At 42.5% G+C, this 27392-nt stretch overlaps 1 protein-coding gene across 1 annotated transcript in view; it reads left to right on the top strand.

The window, feature by feature from the left end:
* The window catches only part of PRKCH (protein kinase C eta), a 199801-nt gene that overhangs the window by 10811 nt on the left and 161598 nt on the right, over positions 1-27392 (top strand). The gene's annotated exons all lie outside the window — the stretch shown is intronic.

Raw genomic sequence — 27392 nt, forward strand, 5'->3', positions numbered from 1 at the left:
TCCTGCCTCCATCCTCACACTGGACTTTGGAGTTGTCTGTGATGTCTTGTCAGAGGGTGGGGCAGCCTGAGCTCTGCTGCCCTTCCAGCATCTGAGTTATGTGGTTCTAGTTATGGTTCCTTTGCTTAACAAAAACTCTGTTCCCTTCTGAAATAGCTGCTGGGGACCGCTCTGCTGATGTTCAGATTTGTTCTTGGCACTGAAATTATTTTCGGAAGAGTACACAAAAGTTATAAATATAGTAGCATAATTCCCTAAACAGAATGCATTTATTAATCTGTGAGCCGTGGACCTTTTAAGTGCTTTGCTCTATATTATCACTGTTTCATCATAGTACAGAAGAGTTGAGAACAGGCTCTCAGCAGAAGCAGTGCTTTTGAAAGTGGTTTTGAGCCCCTTAGACCCTTTTAGTGATGATGAAAGCTGTGGACCCTCTTTCTAGAAAAGTGTACTGTGTGCGTATTGACAATATGCTGGGAACAGTGTCACTAGAGCGGTGGTCCCTGAGGCCTGACTGAAACTTGGGGCCTTGGGTTAAGAAATCCCAACTGGAAGGTGTAAAAAATAAGGCATCTCTTAATTTCTAATTCCCTGGCATAGTTCTAATATTTTCCCCTATTTTCGAGGACATTGTCGCTTCAGCTAATTATGGAAGACAACCCATAGAAAAGAGGAGCTATCAACTTTAGAGGAAAATATATGCTTAAAAACATGTATTCTCACTTCTGGCTCCTGGTGAAGTATACCAAATGATGGCCCGTTTGGGGACCTATTTAGTTATTTAGGTATTTTCAAAAGCCTCTATTTTTGAAGGGGTTTCTTTGAGGTTTGCAGTAGATGAAAAATTAAAAAAAAACCAAAAAACCACCAAAAAACTAGGACAGTTGAATGACCTTGGCTTGGCACCTTTTGTTAATATAAAACTTTACTCGTGTAAAAAGAGACAGGATTTATCTGTATACTTAAAACATTTGAGCTGTACTTGGCATTACAGTGAACCACTGGGTTAGTCCACGGCAAAACAGTGAAATCAGTGATGCTTATCTGCCCCTCTTGCCCTGTGACCCTCGGTCTCCTATGACCTGGGTCCCTCTGACCCAGCAAAATTTTCTGATGTTCTCTTGAGTTCCAGTTCACCTCGCCGACACCTTGGAAGACAACCTGATGATGGTAGAAACTGAGCTGAATGGAGGTGCCCTACAGCACAGCCCCCTGGCTAGTGAGAAATGATGCTAGAACCTAGCTCTCTGGACTTCAGTCCGAGGTGTTTCCTGGATGCCACCTCAGCGTGTGGTGGAGGCGGCATGAAAGCTGCTCCTAGGTTTTTACTGAGTGCCTGCTGTGTGCCCAACTCTTTTCTAGGTGTTACTGATGGGGCAAGAGAACACAGCGCCCGGAATCACAGCTCCTGCAGAGCTTTACCCCAGCATGGAGAGGTGCGTAATAAGCTAGCAGGGGATTGCTAAAATAACAGATGGTGGCTAGGTGCTAAATGGAGAATTAAAACAGGGTGGTGTGGTACAGTGTGACAAGGTGACTGCTTTACCTAGAGTGGACAGAGAAGGACTCACAGAGGAGGTGACATTTCGACTGAGACCTGAGTGACAAGCAGCCACCAACCATGTGAAGATTAGAGAAAGGGCATCCCCTGCAGGGGGAACAGCTAAGGCAAAGGCCCAAAGGTAGGAGCAAGCCTGGCATGTGGAGAAACAACAGAAGTCTCAAGAAGAGGGTAGACTCTGGGTGTGTAGCATGTTCCGTGCATCAACCCCAGGTCTGCTACAAAGAGTGAGTCCCTTGATCTCTGATTATTTTCTCCTCTGGAAAATGGTGCTAATGTTAATCCCTTACAGGTGTGGCATGAAGATTAGGTTGAATACATTAGACATGCCCAGCACGAGATAGGCCCTCAGGAAATGGGAGCTTGGGTGACTTTTAATCTCCCAAGGGAATTAATATTTTGACAAGGGCCTTTGAAAAATAATCATATTGGCCAAAGAAAGCCATTCAGAAGGCTGCATCTTAGATAGTGGGGGTGGTGATGTAAGAGTCCTGGGAATAGGGTAGGGTCCAGTCTTGTTGGTGCCCCTTAGATGGCAGAGAAGCATCCATTTATGCTCTACCTTCTTTACCACCAGTTTCTAAAGAGAGACTAGAGGAAAGGAAACAAAGACCCTGAAGTTCATTCCGAAGTTCTGAATGACATATTTATTTTCTATAGACTAATGAGTATTAGTGGAAAGTTTCAATATTTAAAGGGATAGGATAATTATAATAATTGATAGGGCCCCAAAGTGTTTTTTTTTTAAAAAAAACAAAACTATAAATTTATGGGTGAGAATTAATAAACATGGTGCCAGTAATCATAAAGGAAATAAAACCTCAAAAATTATGAATAACTAGACACAGCTGATTCTTATGTACTACTGAAAGCTCATTTACTTTATGGACTATAAATTTGTGAATTAACTCTGGATCATTTTGCCTGTTTTGAGCAATTTTGGATAATGCCTTTTTTGGCATCTCCCTGATTTCCAGAATATTTCTGACCTCCCCTTCAATGTCCATATGCTGTGTTTTCTGTAAAAAGACACACCAGCTTTGCCTCAGCCACATAATTGCAGAATCTACAATTACAGAGTAATAGTACACAAATACAGGCTTTGAGGAGTATTTATTGGACAACTACCATAATTATCAGTGCATCATAGTGTGATGGTTGGGTGTCAGCTAGATTGGGGATCAACTATTAGGTCTGCCTCTTATTAGCAGAGGTCATTTAACTTCTGCCAGCCCCAGCTTTCTCGTCGTAACATAGTCCCTACCTCACAGGGTTATGTGAGAATATAGCGAGGAATTATGTAAACCGTCTAGCCCAGCGCATGACACATACCGCTGCAGAAAATTATCATTATTGTCACCACCACCATCACTCTCTCCTAGTGCTTAAATATGAAGTCATGGACCCAGCCTTTTCTGAAATGAACTCTGAAAACAGTAAGACATTTATTTACATAGAGTTTTAAAGTTTTTAATTTTAGAGAATTTAGGGTTTAGAGTTTTTCGAATATTAGAAAATTTCATAAGGGATTTTGAGTTCAGCCCTCTTGTTTTTGCCTTTTATTTGACATTCTGGAGTGTAAAACAATAGGATGGTTCCTGGTGGGAGAGGAGATGGTTTGCTTATCCTGGAATCATAGGGATTTGGGGTATATTCTACACACATGTCCATTCTGGTCATGCAAGGAATATGTGAAAATGAAGCTGGAATCACTATAGCTACAGTGTTGGCCAAAGTTAGTTTATGGAAACCCTTGAAATGGAGTATTGGTTTGCTCATACGATATTGGACAGGTTCTGAGTTGGTGTGAGTAACCAACTGGAAAGAAGTAAATTTACAATATGCAATTGCAAAGGACTTCAAAAAGTCCATCATCTTTTAGTTGCAAAAGCTGACACGAGCACTTTTATTGATTCAGTTAAGGGAAATGATGGTAAATAGCTTCTTTCAATTGGCATTAAAACATCTTTCCTTGCTTTAAGTTTGAACATCTAATTGTTGAATGTGAACTATTGTCATGCTTCCAAAGAGAAAAACCACAGTTTTAAAAGTGCATCATTTGCATTTGTAGATTTATGATAAAATCAAGGGCACCAACAATTCTGATTTGGTTTGCAGAAAATATGACATTTTCCCCTCTATACTGACTTATCTTGAAGCTGATTACTTCTAATTTTATCTGTTGACTGGGTACTTGTTTTGGGCTCTAGATCTTTCACAGTGGTCAAGTTAGAGGTTTTCTGAAGTGTGCATATTTAATTTTTCAGAACAAAAGTTTCATTTGCTCTATAGTAAGACCCAACAGTGTCTGCATTGGTGTTTTGCACAGCCTTGGTTTTGGTTGTTCAGAAGCCTTGGTTAGCTCTTTGGCTATGCGGAGAATATATCTTTGAATCTCCCTGCTGGGCCCCATCACCTTCTTGTCATGCACATCCTGTACCTGGGTTGTGGTTGCATTGATCTGCTGGGGCGCTGTTGTTGCAGAAGTCTGGGGGTGAGTGAGAATGTTTCTGCGGGTATCTGCCCTCCCTTCAGCCTGACCTGCTGTTTTCAGCCCAGGGGTCTGCTCTCTGTGAGCACTAGGGACCCTCCCCTTCCCCGAGCCCCTGGAAAAGTGCCCTGCACATGGTAGGGATTCGGGAAACATTTGTAGAATGAAGTAGTTCCTCATTGTTCTCATGCCCTGAGTCTGATTCAGGATTCAAACACTGTCATCCATTTTTGCTAAAAGATTTTCTCTTTATAAAACTTATATTTCAGATATAGACATTAATTCTTTGTGTGTGAGTTAAGAGCAGCCTCAGGAGGAGCTTAGAGAGAATGAATATGCTAGAGTGATTTTTATTCCCTCAACTATTTAAATAAGTGTAAAAAGTGTGCGAAAGGATGAGTTGAATCCCAGGCTCCCCAGATAAAATGGTAACTTTTGTTTAGGTGATAAGTGCTGCTTTTCAAAACAGGAAAAACGAAGAGACTCACATCTTCTGGCACACCAGGGGTCAGGAACATATTAATGACAGCCTGCCCTTGGTAAGAGCAAGATACCTAAGCAGCGAGGGGCATGAACTCAATCATGGTTTAACTGTGACCTTGAAGCGATAGCTGCCATTTAAGCTTATTTTTCTTAAAATATCCTGTTCTTGAAAAAAATAAGTGACTCTCGGGTTGCTCATTAGGACTCCACTGTGCACTTTTCTCTCTGAACTGAATTTCTAATGGCTCATCGTCAGCTCCTTCTGCTGTAATTTGGTCCTATTGAACTTGTGTGTGTAGAGTTTTGTTTTAAAACAGGAGAAATGATGATTCTGAAAAACTGTTCCTGGCAAGGTAGGAAATGTCTTTCCATTATTCCCATTTATATCTTGAAGTCAGAGTCACCTAGTGACAATTCTGCTTCAATGACGCTTACATTAAAAAAAATAAACTGAGAGAATTGGAAATAAAAATAATGGTCTCACCGCTGTCCTCGCCCCCTTGTCCCTCTAACACTGCGCTCTCCCTCCTTTTACTCTCAGCAGGACCCAGACTTCCTCGCTTGTTTTCTGCTTGGGCCGTTATTTGGAAGAGCTGAGGTTCGGGTCAGAGTTACAACCAGGGAGAGCTTGTTTGTTTCCTAGCACTCAGATTATTCTCTGTAGGCAAGTGCACCAGTCTTCCAGGAAAACAGAAGCCGATAGGTGTGAGCTTCCTACTCCCACCTGTGGCAGGTCCTGCACAGTCTCCTGATGAGGGGACCCTCCTGTTCAGGCCCAGCCCTCCATCTGCTCGGTTTGGGTCCCCTCTGTTCTCCCTGGGTCAGATGTTCCCTTTCCCATACCATCATCCTCTCCCTTCCTTCTGACAATTTCCCGTTAGAAACAGACCCAGACCTCTCTCAACACTCAGTGTCCCCAATCCTACCGAACAAGCCCTTCTTTTTTTAAAAAATATAGCTTTATTGACTTCAGAGAGAGGAAGGGAGAGGGAGAGAGAGAGATGGAAACATCAGTGATGGGAGAGTCATCATTGATCGGCTGCCTCCTGCACACCCCCAACTGGAGATCAAGCCCGCAACCTGGGCAATATGCCCTGATGGGGAATCCAACTGCGATCTCCTGGATCCTAGGTCGACGCTCAACCCCTGAGCCACGCCCAGCCGGGCAAGCCCTTCTCTTTTGAGGTGAGGCTCAGTGTTGCCCCTTTCCTTCTCAGACACTCCCCCAAAGAGCTGTCTGCATCTGACCCCACACCCCCTGCCCCTTCTTCCCTGTGCTGGCTGGGCTCAGCCTCTATCACTGTGTAAACACCGCTCCTGCAAAACCAGGAATGACCATGTAATCCTATCACTGATTTGCCTTGCTGGCTGCTGTGTTCTCTTTGAGACAGTTTATTCCCCTGCTTCTCTGTTACTTTAGCTCCTTCTTGGATTTTGATTTTTATATTTTTGTACCTCATCCCTTAATCTCCTTAAATATTGGTGTTTCCTGGGCTTTTGTCCTTATAATGTTGTCTCTCTCATCCCACATGCCTTATCTGTTTTCCTGGTCTTCACCATACAGCACATATACCAAGGACTTCCAAAATTGTGTCTCCTATCTTTGTCCCTGAGCCTGATTCTTGCTTCTAGGATGGGGGCAGGCTCAGGGCAAAGGGTTTTATACTCCATCTCCTTCAGTCCTCACAACAGCCTGTGAGGGATGAGCAGGTACCACAGTACTTGCATTTCCCACCTGAGCAAACTGTGGCATAGGGAGGTCCAAGAACATGCCCAAGGCCTCACGTCTTACATGCTTGCTGGACAGACCTACTTGGATGTCCTTCAGGCATCTCTAAGTCAATATTGTCAACAATAAAATACTCCATCTTTACCTCAACCTGCTCCTCTGCCCATTTTCCCAGTCAAAACTGGTCTTACCATCGTCTGGTCACCTAGGCATTGTGGCATTTTCTCTCTTTTTAGCTCTTTCCACATTTCAGTCCATTGCCAAGTCAGCTGAATTGGCTTGCAAACTACTTACCTACTCAATTTTTCCATCATCGCCACGCTCATTCAGGCCCTTATCCTATAGATGGATTATTACAGTAGCCTCGAAACTGGTCCTTCTCCCTCAAATCCACCCTCCACAGAGCTGCCTGGATGAACTGTCTTAAACTCAATTCTAACCTTGCTCCTGCTAGAAATTTTTTGAAGGCTTTCCATCACCTTTAGAGGTCAGGCTCCTTGGGAAGATTCCCTGGCCCTTGCCTACCTTCCCCATTTCATCTCCCACCTCTCAGTTCATGATCTAGGTACAGATGAGCAATCTTCTTGCTTCTACTCATGCCTAATTGCCTTCCTTTTCAGTAGCTATTGGGGGAGGAGAGTAGGTAGTCCTTTGTACAAAGGACTTGTTATTAACATTGAAAAAGATAGGGGTGAAGGAAGTTATATAGCACAGATATGTCACTCTCTATATAACTACAGACAGGCCTGAGCACAAACATGCACATACCCACACACACTTCCATGTGTCAGCTCACAGCAGTCACTGAGCACTTGCTATGGCCAGAGACCATAAGGTGCTAGGGGTGCAAAGCTCAAGGAGCTCACCCTGTAGTGAGGAAGGTGGCACAAACCCACTCTTTCATCATAGGGTAGTTGAGTTTAACATAGAAATGTGTGCATGATGGTAGAGGATTGTGAGCCTGGGTAATTCAGAGAGGAGTTCATGGAGGAGGTGATATTCAAGTTCTGGCCTCAGGGGAAGTCCTTATCAACCAAGTTTAAAGTAGCACAAACTCCTTTCCCTGTTTCCTCTTTAGGATTTGTATTTTCTCCATAGAATTTTACCCATGTGGATCATTCTACATAGGGATCACAACACTTGAGTACCTTTCTAAAGCAACCTGTACCTGGTTCATACCATTGGCAGGAACGTGCTTTATGGGGTCAGGGAGAATGTCTTAGTCTCTATTTATTCCCCCTGCATGGGTAGGTGCTGAATAAATGCCTTGAGGTAACGGGTGAGAAAGTGTTTTTCTCTTTTCCCCGGAGGTGGTAAAAGTCAGTGTGATAGGTGAGACTTGTGTAGGGGTGGCCCTGTGAGGTTCTGCCTGCCCCTGTAGTGTAACTGGGCTATCTCATGGGAGGGGCAGAGTGTAGTCTAGATGTCCAACTTTGTTCTGAACACAAGTGCCAAACTCATTTGCAGGTGAAGGGAGTGTCCTTTTAAAGGCTAAACCAGTAATTAAATTTAAGCAGAGGGATGGTGAAGGTGGAGCTAACTCATTTATTAGCATATAATATGATCAGCCTAACTCACATAAATGTAGGTGACTGTGGTTTATCCTTTCCTAACTGCAGAAAAGCTTTGGAGAGGTGCCCTTGATTGTGAGTTTGCCAATGAGCAGCTGCTTGAAGATCTCAGAATACCAGAATATGTCATATCTGTAGGCTTTAACCTTTAGTTAATTACAGATTTTTATTTCCATAGATGTGAAGTTAATGGTTATCTTGGTTTGGGCTCTGAATGATCTGCCCGGACCCCTGTTCCGTAGGACTTTGTCACTGCCTACCTTTGGTGTAAAGCCTTTGTTTTCTCAGAGGCCCGTTTGACCAGAAGAATCGCACCGTAAGTGTTTCCACAGGAACTGCCCTTTGCCAGTGTCATTGTTGTGGCTGTGTGGCAGAGCCCACAGGGTGGAGGTGTTTCAGCCCTTGCCGAACATGCAACAGATCTTTCCATCTCTCACTGCAAACTTTCCAGTGTGTTCTGGTCCACCATGGCGTCTTCAGACAGATTTCTGATTTCCACACGAACACTGGTGATTAGATGTTTTAAGTGATCCATTGGAGGTGGGTCCAGGAGGGTCGCTTAGTGTTTAACATGAGACAATGCTATGTGGAAGGTGCTGAGATATGAGAACTGTATGGAGCATCACTGTTAAGACAGCAGGAGAAGCTTACCTGTGACTAAGGCAATTTTATCTCTCACAGCTTCTCCACGGACCAACAGATATTGTTCCAAATGAATTACTTGGTTCACTGATTCTTCTCACACAGACTTCTTGCTTTTATTTATTTTTTCCGAGCATTTGCAGGGTGGTCTGGAATATTCAACTGTGAACTAGGCTTCACGGCGCTGCCCAGTTGTCATTACGGTGGAGCAGTTGCCAGGGTGATCTAGTTATCTGGATTGATAAGTCAGAGGAATGGCTGGGAGGCTAGTGTCCTGTCTGGAGGAAGGTTTAATATAACTCCAATTAAGAAATGAATGAATCTCAAAGGATTATTCCCCAAGTGAGAGACTTTCCAAAAGAACGGCCCTTTAGAAAAATAGTGATCAGCTCATTGAAAAATAAGACACTAGATTGGAAAGAGAAGACTTAGGTGTTCAAACCTGTTGCCTTCTTTTATAAAAAGACTAGACTACGAGGAATAGAAGGTCTGAAATTTTATTGGTGAGATATTTATTTGTTCTGGAGCTGTGATAGAATAAGGACTGGACAACTCAAGGCAGGATGACGGGTCTTTAGAGTTTTATCTTAAACATGGGGCATATATCTAATGGGTTAAAGTAAAACCTGGCTTCTTTTTGTAGTCAAGCAATATTTTGAGTAGTAGTCATTGTGTAACAACACATGACATACTGTGAAAGTATAAAAATTGGTTTATGAGTGTGAAGACTTTTAAAAAGGGTTTCATCCATAACGTTGTTAGGCTGAGATGAGTGGAATTATGTTTGGCACCAGGAGACTGATCTGTGGATTATTTAGAAATGCATTTTCTAGGTTCTCACCTTCTGTGAGAAAGCACAGCCTGGCTCCTTGGCTTTCTCCTGGGTCCAGGATCCTGACAGTCAGTTCTTAAATGTGAGTCTTCTATTCCCAGAGCCCCATCACCTTTGTGCTGCGCTGGGCCTGTATTTTGTAACAGTGGCTCTTTTGTATAATGATTTCCTACTAGTAATCTTCTCTCATCGTCCTGAAATAATGTCACTATACCTTTGGAACTCTGTGAACTTGTCTTGTCACTGGAGGCACACGGCTTGCTTGCGGGCTTAGGAAAGAAGAGGTATAGCCTTCATTCAGGCAGTCGATGAGCCTGGTAAGCTCTGGAAGTTCCCTCAGCTCTGAGAATTCTGATGTCATCCACACCTGTTGCCACAGTTGCAGCTTCATGATACTGGATTCAGAAGAAGAAAGGGAAATAAACATGAGAGGCCCAGCTCCACTGAGCCTGTGGGAAGTGGGGCAGGAGTCGGGTGAGAGAGTGCCTGGCATTTCCCAGCCACATCAATACAGACGTGTCCTGTGATGCAAACAGAGGCAGACGAACGGCCCATTGTGTGTCAGGTGCTCCATGAAAATGAGCTATTGTGTGACAGGTCTAACATGCTGCAAGCTGGGATTTTAGTAACACATTTAATCTTTTTTTTTTTCTTTTTTTGTTGATTGTTAAATGAAGTGCTTAATGTTTGTAAGTAACTTACTTGAGAGAAAAAGAGCTGGTGGAGAGTGCTGGATGGCTGCTGTGTGATCAGACCTTTCTGCTTCAGGCCTGTAGAGCCAGCTGTGGGACAACCAAACAGCTGCAGGTGCAGCTGGGGCAGCAGCTGGGCCTGTAATCAACAGGTTTGCTTGTGAATGAGATGGGCAGAGTGGTCACTTGCAGGTCTGCTCCGATGGAAATACTGACCTTGCTGGTCTTTGCTTGGCAAACTCTTTGTTTGGGTGTGATTTCCAAAAGTTCCTCTCATGGCCTGCCTGTCACCTTCTGTTTTCACCAGATCCACATCACTAGCTCCCCAAAGCTTAAGGAATCTTAGAGATCATCTAGGACAAAGATTTTTTTGTTTAAATCCCAGTGACTGGCCTTGAACTTCAAGTTGAGTGATGGAGACCAGACTCAAATTGCTTCTGAAGTGTCCTACTTCATATGTTAGTTAGCATTTCAGTTTCAACTTCAAAAGAATGACCTTCTCAGGCTTGCCAAAGACTTGTTTCTGTCCCTGTCACAATACTGGACTGCATGCTCATTCTCCCTCAGTTCCCTTTTCTGGTATATTTCCTCACAAATCATTTTCCTCTTTCCACTATTTTTAGGGTAGAAGGTCCTAAAATATTCACATATAGATGACCTCTCCTCTCAAGCTCTTTTCCAGTATGTACATTTCTGAAGGACAGTCTCTCTCCAGGGTCTCCTGTCACTTGTGGTCTCTTTGAGGCTAGCATGAGAAGGGTGTTTTCAAATCTTTTGTAAGCGTCTCCACTTAATACTTACCATCCCCAGACTAGGTAGGTTTTATATTTTTAAATTATCTTTAAAATTTATTGATATTTTTAGAGAGAGAGGAAGGGAGAGAGAGAGAAATACCGATTTGTTGTTCCACTTATTTACACATTCATTGGTTGATTCTTGTATGTACCCTGACCAGAATCAAACCCACCAGCTTGGAGTATCAGGATGACACTCAGACCAACTGAGCTACCCGGCCAGGGCCAGACTAGGTAGGTTTTAGACCTCAAGTGAAAAGAGAGAGGCCTGCATTCGGTGTCTTACCCGCCATGGCCTCTAGTTAGCAGTGACCACTACATAAGAGTAATATGACATTTGTATTCTTTCCCCATCCTTAGACTAAAACTTTCAGTATTTGACAGAACCTCAAGCAATAATCTTTTATATGTTTTTATTGATTTCAGAGAGAGGAAGGAAGAGGGAGAGAGAAATAGAGACATAAATGATGAGAGAGAGTCGTTGACTGGCAGCCTCCTGCACGTCCCCTACTGGGGATTGAGCCTGTAATTCAGGGCACGTGCCCTGACCGGGAATCAAACTGTGACCTCCAGGTTCGTGGGTCAATACTCAACCACTGAGCCACACCAGCTGGGCTTAAGCAATAATTTGATGGTGGTGGAAATCAAATGTGTACTGTGCATGTTGAAGAGAACATAATCTTCCACCGTGAGTCTCAACTTGTTCCTTCTATCTTAGAGTTCTGCTGCAGTGTCCAGAGGCAGCAGAGGGGTGATCAGTGGAGTAGGGTTGGGCTGGGACAATGCATCATAACAGCAGGCTACTCAATAAGGGTTATTTAGATGTAAGGTTGAGTGCCTTACGTGCATTAACTCATTCATTCCTCAGAATACCTTTGAGATAGTAGATAGAGTCTCTTGTTATGTCTTCTTTATGAGGCGACTGAGGCCCAGAGTGGGTAAGATACTTGCCCTGGGGAAGTGGTAGATCAGAGAGCCACTAGGCTGCATTTCACCTTCTTTAGGTGATTAATAGGCAAAATGAAAAACTTGGAGATGAACTCCTGCGTATTTGCCTTTTACGGGTATGGGTCTCTTAATTCTGATAAAGTGGGAGGGAAATGATTAATTGTTGAAGAGTGTATAGAGAGCCCTGGGTTAAGGAGGGACCTCCTCCATGTGCCATGAGTGCTTCTGCAGCAGGTGACAGATGATGTGCCTGTGCTGGCAGCGTACGGAGAGAAGGGTCATTCATCACATGGCACCAATTTCATTGGCCGTCTCTGGGATTTACCTCCCCTCAAACACTGTGCTTGCCACCCTGTACATTCCTGCTACCTCGAATTTTATGCTCCCTTAATAGAACCCTGAATTACCAGGTAAAGTTATAATTCAGTTTATCAGGACAAGGGCACTGCGTCAAGTGTTGGGCACACTACAAAGAGTAATGAGGTAGTCAGTGGAATTTCCAGCGCTGAAGCCTGTAGCCTACACCAACGGCCGTTTTTCCCCCTTTATCGATATTTAAAAATTAACTGTTACTTTGCCAATAGGTTCACCACTTTATTGGAGCAATTATTATGTGTCTGGGGTTATGTTAGACACAGGGTATGCAGAAACAAAAAGATAGATTCTCTGCCCTCAAGTCCATTATCATGAAGGAAAACAGATGCATAATACTTTTAGGGACCACAGACTTTATTTTGTGTGTCTGGTATGGCCTTGTTGCAGTGCTCTGAAGGAGTAAAACTTTCATGAGCAAAGCAAGTGCGAACAAACATTTCTCTCTCTCTTTTCTGCCTTCTCTTATTTCTTCCAGTGCCTTTGAAGTTGGAGGGTGGGAGGTGAGAAGTGAGGGCTGGTGGGAAGAGGAACCACTGATAGTATTTCTAAAACTGTGAAGGTACTTTGGCAAAAGCTCAGGAGACACTGTCATATAGCTGCTTATCTAAGGCGGTTTGGTTTGTGCCAAGTTAAAGGAGGGAATACTGATTTAATTACTTTTAAAAATGCAATTACTTTTTATTTAATTGTTTTCTTTGGAGTCCTGGGATGGGGTGTGTGGTTGAAGCAATTTCCTTGTGCTGGTAATATTTTTCTGACTCTATTCAAGGCTGCGTGGAAAGTGATAGCACAGGTCTACCCATGCCCTCCCCTCCCTGCAGCTGCCTTCATCTGCCCTCTCCCAGGCCTTGGTTTCCACTCCCAGGTGGTTGTCAGCCAAAGTACCTCTTTCCTGCTGGGCTTAACTGCCGTGCTTCTGGACCTAACGCAGTTGGAGCATCTGTAGTTTATTCCGAAATCCCACTTTCGTGGAGGTTTGTGCTCTTAGCGTGGATTTAATCACCCCTAGGTGGTGGTCATTGTTAACCAGACGCCATGGGGGTGAGACAACTGATGTGGGCCCCTTAGAGAGAGGAGAGGTGCTTTGTCTTTCATCAGCTTTTGTTTGTGGTACTTCCCTCTGTTTTACATACCAGACGCCTGATATAAATAGTGAGGAACCTTACTAGTAGTTTATGTTGGCAGGTCTGAGGTGTTGGATACTAAAACTTTTTTACGCCCTGAGTGTTAACTTCAGTCAGTCAGTGGCGCGCCCTGGGGTGATGAGAATGCAACCATCGTTTACTAAAATAGAAAGGAAGAGAGAACCCCGATTTCTCAGGGAACCCGTTAAATACACTTTCATGAGCTTGGCTGGGACATTGGGGTAAGGAGGGGGAGTTACAGGCCCGGGGAGGGCAGAGTGTCTCATTGGTTTCCCAAAGCTGATTCATTCAGGTGCTAAGAAAGCTGTAGAAACCCACAGGGGAGTTCCCTGGCTCCTTCCCATTCCTCTTTCTGACATGATCTTAGACAGATTTATTTGCTGGACAGCCTTCCAGTTTTGTTAGCATTGATCTGTTTTTATGTCCTGCTGAACGGCAGACTGTCCAGTTGGTGTTTTGGGGGGAGGGTGTCACGGTCAGAGTAGGGTGGCATAGAAAGGACTGATTGTCCCTGTGTTTCAGGCGAGTCTTCGAGGCTCACCCTGCTTATTTATTATTCATTCATTCATTCATTCAAGATTTTTTAAATTGATTTTTAGAGAGAGGAAGGGAGAGGGGAGAGAGAGAGAAACATCGATGTGAGAGTGGAACATCCCCTGGCTGCATCCTACACAGAGGCTACCAGGAATTGAGCCCACAACCCAGGCATACGCCCTGACCAGGGATTGAGCTGGCAATCTTTGGGTGCACAGGACGACACCCAACCAACTGAGCCACACAGGCCAGGGCTCTCCCTGCTTTAGCATGCTCTGGGGGTGGGTGGCCAGAAAGCGCATTTTGAATGAGTAGAAAAGGCTGGGTGGATGAAAACATGAGTCCATCTGAACCGTGTGTGGTGTCTGGAGAAGTGGGAGGTGCAGGACAAGGTTTGTTGGCAGATGGAGGGAAATGAAAGCTTTGCCTCTATTTCTAATGTGTGGGCTTTGGTATGTAATTTCCGTGGCTGACCTAATTTTCCTCTCCTCTCTCCTGTCACAGCCACCAAAAGCCACTTTCATTAGACCTTGGTTAATATCTTTCCTGTGAGTCCTCCAGGCTCAGTTAAGGTTAACCCCCAAATCCCATTTTATGCTTCCGTTGCAACTGGCTCCTCTGCCTTGCATATAACTACAGTTGACCCTTGAACAATGCAGGGGTTAGGGGCACTGGCCCCCTTACACAGTCAAAAATCTGCATATAAGTTTTGACTCCCCCCAAATTTAACTACTAATAGCCTACTATTGACTGGAAGCTTTACCAATAGCATAAACAGCCAATTAATACATATTTTATATTTGTATTTTATACTGTATTTTTATAATAAAGTAAGCTAGAGAAAGAAAATGTTATTAATAAAATCATAAGTTAACACATTTACAGCATTCATTGAAAAAATATGTGTGTGAGTGGACCTGTGCAGTTCAAACCCATGTGGTAAACTGTATTTATAATTGGTTAGTCATCCCCCCCCTAGACTGCAAGCTTCATGAAGTTGGGGGCCACAGTCTGTTAACATCGTCAGCTCCCAGCACATATGTGGCAACACAGTAGGTGACCAGATAATGTTGGTTGTCTGACTTACAGACTGACACAGAAGCAGCCTTTGGAAGTCTTGTTAAATGGAATCATTCTGATAATTTGATAAAATTATGGTGGGTATCAGTCTACACTCTTAAAAGTCTGCAGTTGAGACTTCTAAGTGACAGTCTGTTTGCTTAGCCCGGTATGGACATCAGTCTTTGCCTGTTCTTTTCACTGCATTTTCTACGCCCACCCTCACGGTGCTTTCAGCTGAGGGAATATAGAAGGTTCCACAACTCATAACATAAGGGGCACAGCTAGGATTTGATGACAGATCGACAGATCTCCTGACTCTAATTCTGGTGCTCTCTCTGCAGTCTCATACTGCCTACCCCATGTTTATTGAGCACCTACTATGTACCAGTCCTTAACATTTGTTATTTTATCTCCCACCAGTCCTGCTGAGGTAGATATTATCTCCATTTTATAGATGAGGAAATGGAGGTTCTCAGAGGTTTAATAACTTCCAGAAACGCACAACTGGGAAGAGTCTGGGTTCAAACCCAGCTCTCCAGTGCTGGGGGGGGGGGTACAGCTGTTGCCTGCAGAGAGAGCCATCAGAAACTTTTTTACTCTCTGGTAGGGAATGGGGAGCCATGCTTGTCACTTCAGAAACTCAGGTTGACACCCAAGTGTATGTTCATTGGTATGTTCACGGCAGCGTCACAAATACTGCATTTAGCTAGTGTCATTGATATGCCAGGACTGTGCTGGGGTACAAAGATGAGTAAGGTGACCATACCCAGAGCTATGTCAAAATATGTTATTAATGTCCCCCGAAGGGCTGTGTAAAGTGCTGTGGGAATGTAGAGCTGGGAAGATAACCAACATTTGCTTAGCACTTTATATGTGGTCTCTTGTGTTCATGTTCATTCCTGATTGTATTGTTTCTCTCCCCCCCACCCCCATTCCTGACCAGTCAGGACTGTCATAGAGACAGTGGCCCATGCAAAGGCTACCTGTCAGCCACTGGGCCCCCGAAGACTGCCAGCACAAGCATTTGCCTGGCCTGTTTTGTAGACAAATGGTATGAGACAGAGAGAGAAGAGAGCTGGCAGATATTTAGATCTATGGTTTTTACACACAATGAGAATGACTTACTCTTACTTGGTCAGTGTTGACGCCTTGTCCGCTGGCTCCACATTGTTCTAGGGAGTAAGAACATCTCATTGCCTCTCGGGATTTTTTCTGAAATGGAGACTAGAAACTGCAGTGGAGTCTCTCCCCTCCCCTCTAAACCAGAGTCCCACACCTCTGGAAGTCACTAAAAGAATGTCCCCTCTTCCACACATCTGTCTGCACCTGGGAGCCCAAAGCACTTTACACCTACGCTTTCCCCAGCATCCTGGGGAAGGAGAGAAGGGAATATTGTCAGTGCTCCTTCGTGGGGCAGAGATGTCAACTGTACCAACCGTTTAAAAGCCCTTCTCCTAGCTAAGACCCTCATGTAATTCCCAAGTAACCTCGCTGACTTCATCTTGCTGAGCTCAGAGACCAGTCCTTGAGTGTCTGGGGTGGCAAACATTTCTGTTGAGGGTTGGTAGGTTATTTTTCTACTTTCCCTGTAAGAGCCAGTCTGTCTCACATCGGTTGCCACAGCCGAGGAAAAGGGTAGGTTCTGGTGCTTCCTTGTCAACCTATGCTTTTAACGCAGCACCGCTTTGTTTCGTGCGTTAGGATCCCAGGGTACGCGGGTCCACCACAGTGTTTATAATCTCTCAGTCATTTCCCACGGCTTAAGCGGTGTTCATTTAAGATTTTCAGAGCTTTCATGAAATGATACTCTACTCAAAGGCTTTAAGATAGCTGCTAAAATAATTGATTGGGCTGCAGCGCCAGGTCTGTTGAGAGAGGGCCACATCACGGTGACTTCACCTGCAGTCTTTGCGGGTGGGGGTAGGGAGGGCCACTGGATTCTGGAAGAATGTGTTTATAAGTCTTCATCCTCACAGATGGCGCTTCTAACTAAAGTCCTGCAGAGAGGCATTCTGCCACCCTTCCTGCACAAAAGGCGGGGAATGGGGTGTGGAAGTGGTGGTGATGGGGGGCCGTGTGGGAGGAGGAGAGGGAAAGGCAGACCAACATCCGGTAGCTTTAGTCTGTCTTCTCGCCTTCTCTGTTTTTCTCGATTCTGAATTTTAGGATTTGGATGCATGTGGACATTTAAGATTTGCTCTACATAAGCAAAAGCACACTTGCTTGTTGGAGGACATATCTGAGTGAGCCAGGTGGTGTTTGGGGACTCTATGAGGGGAAGGGAGATTCGAGGGGAGACCCATTCGGTGTGGGTGGTTTTCCAGTTAGTAGAATAGTTTCACCATTTTCTTCTCTGATACAGATTTAGCTCTTTGGGGCCCCAAAAGAGAAATCAAGATTAGAAATGAGAAATGCTTTTAGCATGCTCTGTCTAGTGCTGGAGGGAAAAGTGACCCAAATTTGTACATCCAACTTGAATTCTTAGTAATTGGAGATGGCTTCTCCTATCTCTTTCTGCTTAGCTATGAAACTATAAAAATACTTGCTGTGAAGTTTGGATGGCCACTCCCAATGCTGGGTGAACAAATTTGAATATTAACCACTTGGGCCTACCAGGGGAACAGCCTGCCCTCCCTACAGGGGAAGTCGCTTTCAGTTTTTACAGTCACCACATGGCCTCGTGGACTCACTGCTGGGGCGCAGAGACTCAGAGCTCTGCCCTGGGGGGCCAGAAAGAGTGAGGAATCAGGACTCGAGGTCCAGGCCCAGGTTGGCTGCTCTCTAGCTGTGCGAATTCAAGGAAATCATCACATCTGTATACACGGAGATGATCTTATCGGCAAAAGAATTGGGCCATTGCCTCTAAGGTTGTTTTCTAGCTCTGAAGTCTGCGAAATCTAGTCTTCAGTTGTAGACTTCCTCCTCAACCATTTCTGTAGGTCTGATTTTTCAGTTACTTACCCTTTCCTTAAATCAGGGCCCTCCTCGTGCTTCCGGTCCCTTGCCCTGCTCACCCATGCCCCTGTGGCTCTTAAAGAACAAGCAGGCTGATGTGGGACGATGGCCCTGATTGATTAACAGCATCTACTGCAGAGAAGTATGCCCAGTATGATCTTCTTCTGAAATACTCATGAACATGATAGTGACATTATATAAGCCCACAGCTGTTGGGGCCAGATGTGTGTCTGAGGTCCGGATTTTTCCATTTTAAATAGGGCCGCATATCATCTATTAAACAATACCTCTGCTGGGGGCTGAGATGGCAGCCTGAAATAGGAAACATTAATGTGTCTGCAGCAAAACATGAATATTCGCACTAAGTGGGATAAAGGTTGCAAATTGCCTTACGCCGGTTTAGGTCAGATTTTGACAACAAATGTTATAAAAGTTTGGGGAGATTTTGGAGCTTTTTGAATATCAGTGTTATAGATAAGGGATTGTGGACCTGTATAGCCAAAGGGAAAAAACATCTGAAACGTTATGCACCAAATTCTTAGCAGTGGTTTTCTTGGGTAGAGAGTGGAGTGGGATTATGGAAGACTTTTATTTTCTAAATTATATATTTTTTCTGGTAAGCATGTATAATTTATAATCAGAAAAAAGATTTAAAATAGGCATAAAATAGCTAGCAATACATTGAACAAGTCTATAGCAGTGTTTATGTTAGGACATTGAGATTTGAATGACATCTTTTCTTGATTTTACAAACTTTTGTATTGTGATTATATTTCACATATACTGAAATTTTTTTACTAGATAATAGTATTAGGAAAAAATAAAAAAGAATATGTGATAGTAATTAAACATTCAGTGGTGGAAATAGTCCCCTGGAGTCCCATGTGGGAAATCAGGAGCCACTTCTTTCTTACTGCTTTGTAAAGTACATTATATGACTATTATATAGCAATGAGCACATGGAGGGAGCAAATGATGGTAGCCAAAATATAATGTGTGGGAAAGCACTTTAGGAAAACTCAAGGCTTTACAGAAATATGAGGTGTGATTGAAGTAACATTGCTGTTCTTAGGGAGCTCAGAGTGAATGGAGTTTCTGGGAATGGATTTTGTCTGAAAATTGGCTGGAAGGTTTTTTTCAAAATAGAAGGAACTTGCATTGTTATATATGCACCGAAATGGGATGATTGATTGTTTAATTTTTATCAGTCAATATGTAAGGACCTATATTATTTTTAACTTTCACACTTTTCCATATTTCTGATCAAAATACACTCATTTATCTTCCCCACTTAATTACATAATTAATCTGCATGTTGCTGTATAATAGCTTCATATTTCAGTCACTGTTTTACATCATAAGTTGCTGTCTTCCTATTGCTATTTCTAATTTTGTTTTATTACAAATAACACCCCCATGTACTCATAGCTCCCCACCTGCCCCCCCCCCATGTATCTCGGGGTTGTTTTCTTAGGAAAGACTTTTGGAATGCAGTAAGGACTTAAACTTTATTTTCCATAAGCATTTATTGAGCACCTACTATGTAGTAGGCTCTGGAGACACAAAGATGAATTTTTAGGACATGAGCTGTGTCCATTTCCTGGAGCTTTCTCCCTATTACCTGGTTAATTCTTCACTTAAATTCCACTCACTAGGAGCCTTCTATGAGTCCCCCAAAATAGTTTAAATTTTCTGTACTTTTCCCTCTCCTTTACTCACAGTTGTAAATACACAGTTATCCTGAGATTGTTTCATTTCTTTTTTTCTCATAAACTATGAGGACAGGTCTCATGTCTCACTTATTTTCTATACCCAGTACATCATATTTGGCATATACTAGACAATCAACTACCTCTAATAAATGAGTGCTTGAATAAATGAATTCAATGAACAATGTGTGAATGTGTTCCCTGCTTTGAGAAACTTAGAACATTAGAGGTGAACAGTGATTAAATTGATAATTTCAATGGTGTGTAAGTGCTTTATAGGAAATAAACATTTTCCCTCTTTGCAACGAAGTTCTTGGAGAAGAGCTCAATGTTAACATCTTGTTCAGTCTTACAATGTGACATTTGCCCACATTCTGCAGTAGGAGTGGGTTCATGTTAAGTTCTTTTCTGCTAATGCTATTGCTTTTCTGTACAAATCCTTTATTTGTCATTGTACACTACATTAATGTTCACTTTTTAGACTTATTTTGACATCTTCATTTTCTTGTTTTTAAAAAAATATCTGCTTCTTCAGAAGTCCTTTTACTGGTATCTGATAGCTATACCTATTTTGGTCCTTTTGCCCTTTTAAAAAGTGTTAGGTCCTTGAGGGAAGGGATGGTTTGATCTCCGGTGGTGTCTTATACAGATTCATGAGGAAGAGGCTTATTAATAAAACTTTGGTAAGGGCCTTTAGAAGATCCATTTTCTTATGTATGCTTTAATGTACCCCTTAGATCAGATGGAAGATTTTTTTTTTTTAATGGATGATGACCACGTAAGTATTTAAGTATTGATCCAATGTTTATCTTCTTACCTTTTTACTAAAAACATACATTGATTTTAAGGGAAGATTTGGTAGTCTTATGTTCAAGATGGGAATCTCTTGGAAACCATTGTTTTGACTTATTGTTTGCTTCATGGGTGGCTTCTGAATTTATTTCTTGGAATGTTACTGCTCAGGGCCAATGTTGTTATGATTTTATTTGTTGCCATTGCCACATTCTAGCTGACCTGAAATCTGGAAAATCTCCACCAAAACACCCGTATAATCCAGTCTGAATTTATAAGTGTCACTTGCGAGAGAGGCCGTCTCAGGCCCATGAGACTCAAATGAAGTCTCCTTTAATCATAGATCTCCTTGTGCATGATAGAAACTGGCAGGTGACTCACCAGGGGTGGAAGGCTGGAAAACAGCTTGCTGAGCAGGGTAGTCTTTCTGGTAAGACATCGCCACCCTTTTGAAGCATCCAGAGAACCTGAAGAGCAGGAACTGCCAGTCAGACTGACTGAACGCTTGGCATTCTTTCATGGAAAGATGACAACTCATCCAGGGTGAAAGAGGAAGTGAAGGGGGGCAAGGAACAGGAGGGTGACCTGACCTTTCCATTGTTTTGTAGGCTGCCAGCTCTAGTGCAGTGGTTGGTTGGGGGAGGGGAGGAGTTGGAATCTTGTACTTCTATTGTAGCTGTCCTAAGTGGATGTACTGTGCCATTTTGTCAAGCAGGAGAACTTGTATTTATCTTGTGTTGCTTCAGAATCCAGATTGCTTGTGATCCCTGATAGTTCCTTTACACGGAGCCCTGGACTCTACTGATTATAATTCTAGCAACATTTCAAGAACTGAAATTATCCTATGCCAAATTTCTGAGAAATTTGAGAGCCAAAGACTTACTATAGGCTATTTCTGGCTTTGCCACTGATATGTTTTAAATGTCAGTTGATTTTTGTCACAACTTATAAGCTTACATAGTAAGAGTCAAATGATTTAACTGCAGCAGGAATGTTATTTTGATAATTTATTAAGTGTTGTTGGGGAGATCTTTGGGGGGAAAGAGGATTATTTTCTTTAGTTTGTTGTTACCATGGGTAGAACTCACCTGGTAAGAGAAGGAAGACTTCAGTAAGGAGACTTTCTAGGGAATGATGGGCCATCCGAAGACTGGTCAGTAACCCCAGTTCTAAAGTATATCTGTACTTCTGCCATCCTTGGCCAGCAGCACTCCAGGCCCAAGCTGGAGCCTGGAATACCTTCTCCACACCTGCACCTGGGCCTCCAAGTCATGAAGGGGAGATCTCAACTGGACAGGTTGGTCCTGCCCATGTCTCCCCCCTTCTACCAATTACTCTGAGCAGTTACTGTTCTCCAGAAGCCTCTCTACTCTTCTCACTCAGACTACCTTGCACTTGAGTTCATTCCAATATTCGAGACTTCCTAGAATGATCTCTACCAATTTTTGGTGCCTGCAAGCATATGTGTAGTCACAGCTATCTTTACCTGTTTTTCTCCCGTTTTCTCCCATCCCCTCCCAGGCCTTACTCTATTAGTCATGGTGCCTTCCTCTCTCTGTAATTTTCAACCTCTTGTCTGTACTGTCTCTTTCCCCTTGGCTGTGAAATGTTCTCAGTGATGCCCATTTTTGCATTCTCATATTTACTAATGATCTATTCGTCAAATCCAGTGAATGTGCTATAGCCTTTATTGTTCTGAACCTCCTTATTGCATTCAATGCATCTTACTCTCTTCCCTGGAGTCTTGGGCTTCTAGAAGAGATTGCCCATGCTTCCGATTTTCCTGCTGCTTCTCTCCTCTTTACTCACCTCTTGCTGTTGGAGTTCAATTCTGGGAGTATTGCTCCTCTTGTCTCACATACTCTGGCTTCAGGCTTCATCTGTTCATTGGGTTTTCATCACCATTTATGTGGCATGACTCCCCAGGTCTCTGCCTTGCACTGTAATATGGTGCCCAGCAGCTGCTGGTTATCTTGTGTATCTGAAGGCTCCTTAAATGCACAGGGGCTGAATGCACTACCTTTCCTCCTGAGCCTCCCCCTTCTCCTGTCTTCAGAGACTATATTTGCATGGTGGGGAAGTGTTGAGCTCTGGAATCAGGCAGACTTGGATTTGAATTGTAGCTCTGACACTTATTGATGTTTGATCCTGAACAAGTCATTTAATTCCCAAGCCTCAGTGTCTTAAAAAGTATCTATCTCAGAAGGTTTTTATGAGATAGACCCTGATGCATCTGTACAGTGCCTGGCTCAGCGTAAGAATGCAATAAATATTAGTGGCTAGTGGTGGTGTGGTCTCTTTTAGTTACCCATATCCACTGAGTCATCCTTAATGCCTGTTTTCTTTAACTCCTATATCCAACCAGTCCAGTCACCCAGTATGGCTGATTTCTAATTATAGTTTATTTGTTAGTTCTGGAAATTTCTGAGTTCCTTCTTGTCTTGATTTTCATGACCACTACCTGCATGCAGATCCTCATTGTTGCTCTCCAAGATAAAGCCACACAATGTCCTGCCTTTTTTCCTTCCTCTAAATCCAGTGTGGTATCAGCTGACCTCTCTCTGTCTCATATGACCTCTCTCCCTGGTTGAAGTCCTCTGGTGACTCCCATTATCTGCAAATCAAAGACCAAGCTCCTTAACATGGTCTACCTGGCTCTCCCCTGGCCCTTAGTAGCATTTTAGCCCCTTTCCTCACTATCCCTGACTCCACCTTTGTACTTGTTGTGTTCCTGTACATTTCATGCTGTTTGGTCTGTGTATCACCTTTATTATCCACACTGCTTGGAGTGCTTTCTTCCTGCTTTTGCCTTACTAACGCCTTGTTCTGAGGACTCAGCTCAGGTGTCGCTTCCTCCAGGAAGCCTTCCCTGACTCTCCCAGGATAGTTTAGGTAGCCTTCCATAGAATGCTATAATTCTCTATGCTCATCAGGCACTAATGTTGGATCATGATCTATTTGTGTGTCTTTCTTTCCATCGTAAGTACTGAATGGCAGAAACTATGTGTCAGTCAACTTCATATTCTTTCATGCTTAGCTTAATGCTTGACATTAAATGTTTGACATAGCAGGTACTCATGAAATGTTTGTTAAGCAAGTGACTGAATTAAAAAAATGAGCAAACCTCCAGATGACCTCAGTTTCCTGTTTGTGTGGACCATGAATATTCTGGGGCAGGGCTGAGTATCAGCAGTTCAAGCTATGGCCGGGCAGCCACAACTGAAGTAGACATCCTAATGTCCCTTCTTCTGAGTCCCTAGTCTTAGATGACAGTCCTAGAGTGAGACTGTCTACTCAGGAGTATCAGAGCCTGAAAATTATTTCTGTGAAGAATAAAATAAAGTATTTCACATTATTGGCTGAATTCTCATGGTTCTCCTCCCACCCCCAGAGGACACTTTAATATTTTAAAACCTGTGGTAATGTTAACACTTTCTATTTGCATGATAATGTCCCTGATGGGAGATAGTGTGGGTGTAAAGTTTTCTGAGTAGTGTTACACCACGTTGGACCCACTTTCCACCGAAATGGAGACAGAGAACATGTATACTCTGAGACGGAACTTCTTTAGAGATGTCCAGTAGACTGCCCTACTTTAGACACTGTCTGTATCCTAATTTTCTGTTTTAAAAAGATGATGGCTGAACACCAACAAGCCTGAGACATTTTAGAACGGTGCTGCCATGAGCCACATGTGTCTACTTATGTTTCAATGGAATTAAAATTAAATGAAATGAAAAATTTAGATCCTTAGGCACATTGCCACATTTCAGGAGCTCAATAGTTGCCACATATGGCTAAGGCTACAATATTAGGCATCTCAGATATGGGACTTTTCCATTATTGTAGAGAGTTCTTTAGGACAGTGATGTTTCTGAATGTGAGTTTTTTTAAAAATGTATTTTTTATTTTTTCATCTTTTAAAATTTTTTATTAAATTTATTGGAGTAACTGTGGTTAATAACATTGCATAATTTCAGGTGTACAACATTATAAGATGACATCTGTATACTCCATTCTGTGCTCCCTGCCCAAAGTCTAGTTTCCTTCCATTACCATATGTTTACCCTCTTTGTCTCCCTACCCCCTTCCCGTCTGGTTACCATCATTCTGTTGTCTGTGTCTGTGAGTTTGTTTTTTGTTTGTTTTGTTTGTCCCTTTGTTGCTTTATGTTTTATTTCCCACATATGAGTGAAATATGGTTCTTATCCTTCCCTCTGACTTATTTCACTTAACATAATACTCTCAAGGTCCATCCATAGTGTCGCAAATGGCAGTATTTCATCTTTTTTATGACTGAGTAGTATTCCATTATATATATATGTCACTCATCTTCTTTATCCAATCATTGTCAAAGGACACTCAAGTTGTTCCCATGTCTTGACTGTTATAAATAATGCAAGAGTATTGGATAATATCAAAACCACCTTACCACAGAGGGAGTTTTCTACAGAACTATGAAATAAGAATTCTTACTGGGAACACCATTTAATTGCTGTATCATTTTATATGGTGTATATTGCATTATATTACCTTACCATTTGGGGATAACAACATTCACACACCAAATAATGCAATATTGTTTGTCTGGAAATGTTTTCTTATACAACTCAAAAGGGAACAGGAGGAATGTGGGTTGAGTAAATGGATTATTTGTTTTCTTTGCCTCACATTATCAGAAAAACTCAGAGGCTAAAATGTGTCCTGGAACTAAATATTTACATTTCTTAAAGAAAGTGCATGTGGGTTTATCTTTATTTTTTGATGAAAGGTAAATAAGGAATTTGTATTGTTGGATAACGTAAGAATGCTTTTTCATTTAAAAAAGAAAAGGGAAGGCCTACTTTATTTTACCTTCCTCTTCTGTTCCCTGATCTCCTGGGCTTCCAGTGGACTGAGGAATTTAAAAAGTAAGCATATGGTTTAGTTTATCTGGAACCATGCTCAGAAGCTCTAGCTATTTTTTAATGTCACAGAACTCACTAGAAAATTCATTGTGGAGCAGCATGTGTTTACATTAAACACTTTGCATACTAGAACTATAGAGGGAAGGAAGGGATTGGAACAGCCATTCAGAAAGAACAAGGGTGACAGTCCTGTGCAGTCCATCTCACACATGCAGTCGGATTTACCCGAACTGCCATGCATGGGGAAGTATGAGTCATTCCATGATTAAAGACCCCAGGAGACCACACAGGTGATTCCCACCTGGATGGCTTCTCAGACCCAGTTCAGAGGCTGCAGCAGGTGGGATATCTATCATCTATCTATCTATCTATTCTATCTATCTATCTATTTTTATGGAATGGCTTTTGGTTTCATACCAGCAGCATTTTCCCCAGCCTGTTCAAAACAGTGTCTGGGGAAGTTCTTAGGTTTAAGTGTTTTTGAGTGGAGGGATGTGAGCTTGAGGGTGAAGGGGATTGAATTCCTGCTTTTACCTTCCTACGCTTTTTTCCTTTCAAAATGCCTCATTATTAAGGAACAGAATAGAGGAACCTGTAAGTTGGAGTGTAGTGTGGAAACGTTTGTAAGAGAGTGAAGGGGGTGGGGGTGGGGTGAAGGGGGTCAGTAGTGGGGGGAAGGGAGACATCTGTAATACTTTCAACAGTAAAGATAAATTTTAAAAAGAGTGAAGAACAAAGGGGTGTATTTTATCATTGCAATGGTTGTTATCGTGTAGGCCAAATGGGTTCCTGACCAACACTGCAGTTTATTTTACCAATGAAACCTTTAGTTACCAGTGAAACAGAATTTCAGAGAGGTAATTATTTGTGGAATCTGTTCATAGTTTTTCTAAGATTTTAACTGTCTTCTTTAATCATAATGAGACTCATTTTATACCCTTTCTGTCCTCTTTTGAGAAGAGGCAATACAGCCTGGTGTATGAACTTTGACTTTGGACCAGAGAGACTGGGGATAGAAATCCATGGTCATTGCTTGGAAAAGTTATTTAAATTTCTGAACTTTAATTTTATAACCTGTAATATGGGAATGATGATGCTTACTTCATAGGCAAGAGGAAGAGATTTCTATGCGTGGATTAAAAACCTAAATTGACTCATTTTCAGAAAGACCTTTAAAAATTAATAAATGTGCAATATTCTTTGATCACTTTTATGATTACATTTGGTCTTGTATTTCAGTTTTATCACACATATCCACTTAGTGTTATAAAACTCTAAAGAGAAGGAACTGGTGAAATCTGTGAGACCGTCACAGGGAATTAATCAACAAAGTTGAGTGTGATCAAAAGAATCTGTCTTAATTTCACATTCCATTTTAGGACAAATCACTGTATTTAAAAGGAAACAAAGGGGCCAAAGGAAATGAGGAAACTATGAAATTCAAAGGATATTCATTAAAAAACACAGACAAAATCTTTGATTATTTGAACTTTTTACTGTTTTGAATATCATTGTTCACTGATTTTAATCTAGCCTAAGAGAACAAACTAATACAACTTATCTCCCAGTGAGTTTTTGAGTACAGTTTTGGCTGATCACATACACTATTTCAGGTTTGCAAAAGTCAGGTTTCGTGTGACTCTGACACAGGGGGTGGAATAATCGAGTGTTCCTCCCTGGAACACTGTGCAGCGATCATTGCAGAAGGAAGTGAAGTTCCCTTTTCCTTAGTGCCTGGGCTACTTGGGCCAGCATTACTGGAGATGTGTGTTTTGTCGAAGCCACATGTGTTGATGACCCTTTTTGCATCTGATATGGGGTTAATATCCTGAAGTACAAGGATGGGTAAAATATGGTCCCAGCCTTGGAGATGCATATCATTCGGAAGGGGATATGGATATGAGCAGAGGTGATGTCAGTATCAGATGATGAATGTCATGACAGGGAGCTGGGGGATCATAGAAAATAGCTTCTTGGGGCAGGTGAGAAGAGGGGAGGTCAGGACAAGGCTTCTTGGAGAGGCCACCTAAACTGAATGACAAGTAGGACTTAGATGATGAATGGGGAAGAAAGAAGGGGACGGGCATTGTAGGCTAAGGGAAGAGCATGAGTGTTACTGCATATTACAGTTTGTGTATGCTTGTAAGTCCAAACCTTTCACTGTTAAGCC

Source organism: Miniopterus schreibersii (assembly GCF_964146895.1).
Source record: "Miniopterus schreibersii genome assembly, chromosome: 1".
Lineage (NCBI taxonomy): Eukaryota > Metazoa > Chordata > Mammalia > Chiroptera > Miniopteridae > Miniopterus > Miniopterus schreibersii.